Source organism: Ictalurus punctatus, chromosome 14 (assembly GCF_001660625.3).
Source record: "Ictalurus punctatus breed USDA103 chromosome 14, Coco_2.0, whole genome shotgun sequence".
Taxonomy (NCBI): domain Eukaryota; kingdom Metazoa; phylum Chordata; class Actinopteri; order Siluriformes; family Ictaluridae; genus Ictalurus; species Ictalurus punctatus.
The window spans coordinates 26,627,586-26,630,085 of NC_030429.2; the positions used below are offsets into that span (position 1 = coordinate 26,627,586).

Sequence of the window (2,500 nt, forward strand, 5' to 3'; positions counted from 1 at the left end):
CATAGACTGCAGGAATTTTTTATATATATATATATATATATATGGAAGGTGTCCTCTTTTTGGAAAACCAGAATATGGTCACCCTAACTGTTGTGACATAATGTTACCCGCATCAAGGACGGTGATCTTTTATTTATTTATTTATTTATTTATTTATTTGTTTATTTAAAGAAACCCAAACATTGAACATGTTTAAGCTTTAAAATAAGCTCTAATTAAAAGCATTTTCGATCACATTGCTTTGCACTTGACGTTATTTACACATGTGGTCTTAAAGTAATCCAAAAATAATCCGAAGACGTTACTTTCATATCGTGAGACTTGGATTACGCTACTGATTAAACGTTTTATGAAGTCGTTTGTAACTGTAACGGAATACATTTCTAAAGTAACCCTCCCCACCCTGACTGCAGGAATCTTGCAGGTTGCAATTTGATTGGCTGTTCCATGGACTGGTTTCCAAACGCCATGAAAATAAAAATGTTAAAAATAAAAAACTAGCTTGCAAACTAGGGATCAGGACAGACGGACAGACGGACAGACAGACGGACAGACAGACGGACAGACAGACGGACAGACGGAGAAAGAGAGACAGTGATGTTTTGAGTATGATAAAGTGAATTGTTCAAGTGTTCAGACTCCTCTCTTCCTAAGTGCCTTCACTGAAACTGTGTTTTATAAATCTATCGAGTATTGGATATAAAAGGGTTTGTTTTGCAGCACTGTGTGAATGTAAGCTCTTTCACCTTCCTCCATTGTGCACAGGATGAAATAAAGGATTCTGCTGTAATGGTGTCGTTGTGTCTTATTTAATATGAGGGGCTTTTCAACACCTCAGTGGGTTAAGAAACATTCCACCAACCAGCTATCTCCAACAGAAATAACACGCGCTGCACATGGAACAACAAAAAAGAGATTTAGAGCATCTTGGTTCGTTTGGAGCGTTTGTTTTCGGAACCTGGTGCGCTTTCTCCTTGGTTCGTTTCATTTAGACGTATATGAACTGCAATCGCACTCGGATCCGCACCAAAGCAATCGGGCCAGGACCGCCTGAACTAAGCCGAACAAACTCTGGACCGGTTCACTTGAGGCGAGAAAGCAATCCAACCCAACAAACCAAACTGTATAGCAATGCATGATGGGAATTGCATTACGTAAAAAGCGTGTTTGTTGAGCTGACGGCTCGCAGCATGAATCGCAATTTATATTTGGACCAAAGACGTGTAAAATGCCTCACTGAAATTTGGTCTGAGCTTATTTCTGAACAACTTTCATGAAAACTCAGAGGTTTATAAAGTGTTTAGCGAGCGTCTCGAGGAGAAGGGCTTTCATTCCTATAAATTAGATCAATTACAATAACTTCAGCTAAAAGGAAAGTCAGAATAAGCTCACGGAGCTGCTGTCTATCCATCTGGATGGATGATCGCTATGGGCGGAACCCCCGAACAGTTTACTCACATGTGACTTGCATAAACGAGCCACGGGCAAAATACAACAGCGTAACAATTTAAGTCCCCGTTTTGGAACAAACCACAGATCTACAGGTCTGATACCCGTAGTCTTTTACTGAACACCTACACGCTGACCAGCAGGGTCCGATGTGTAATAAAGTGTAGCAAGTGACCAGTGGACGAGTTCAACACACAGACTTCATATAAACACCATAATGAACTTTCTTTTACTCTCACACTCTCCGTCGTGACCCAGATGAGGACGGGTTCCCTTCTGAGTCCGGTTCCTCTCAAGGTTTCTTCCTCATATCATCTCAGGGAGTTTTTCCTCACCACCGTCTCACCCAATAGGGATAACTTCACACACTTAAAATCTCCATCCTGTGTTTATATGCTTCTGTAAAGCTGCTTTGAGACGACGCCCACTGTTAAAAGTGCTCTACAAATAAAATGGAATTGAATTATTGTTTGCGGTCCTTTTCCAGTGATGTGTAGAGGGGGGCAATAGTTTGTGCAGAACAACAATATGTGACCTGTATGGTAGGTACAGCTATATTCATTATTATTAATGGTTATCATCATCATCATCATCATTATTATTATTATTATTATTATTATTATTATTATTATTATTATTATTATTATTATTATTATTGTTGTTGTTGTTGTTGTTGTTATTAATGAAAAAGTCACCCAGTAATGTAAGATTTTTAGATTTCTGATATAATTTCTAATTTCTTTTAGTCCTGAATATTATAATCAGAGTAAAGACATGTATCAACAACAGCAGAGGAACAAAATGAACAGTGGTCTGCTATTGAAAGAACACTTTTAGGAGGGGGGGGGGGGGGGGGGGGGGGGAGATGAGAAGGAGTTCATGTTCCTGGAATGAACACTAGGTGTCGCAGTCACACCAAGATATCGACAACTCGATCAACACGCTTTCAGGGTCTTGAGCTCCTCTTCCAGTATTATTTGTGGAAATAGTAGAGAAATGAATTAGAATAATATTTATTTATGACTGGATACATTATTAAGCATTGTGTTAA

The 2,500-nt window shown here is 39.0% G+C and overlaps 1 protein-coding gene across 5 annotated transcripts in view; it reads left to right on the forward strand.

The window, feature by feature from the left end:
- Positions 1–162, forward strand: part of LOC108274832 (CMP-N-acetylneuraminate-beta-galactosamide-alpha-2,3-sialyltransferase 1) — a 60,051-nt gene extending 59,889 nt beyond the window's left edge. For all 5 annotated transcript variants that reach the window (XM_053685825.1, XM_047160067.2, XM_017485253.3 and 2 more), the window contains one exon: positions 1–162. This exon is cut by the window's left edge and continues 1,888 nt beyond it. The gene's annotated coding sequence lies outside the window, so the exon portion shown is untranslated.
- The last annotated feature ends 2,338 nt before the right edge of the window (positions 163–2,500 follow it).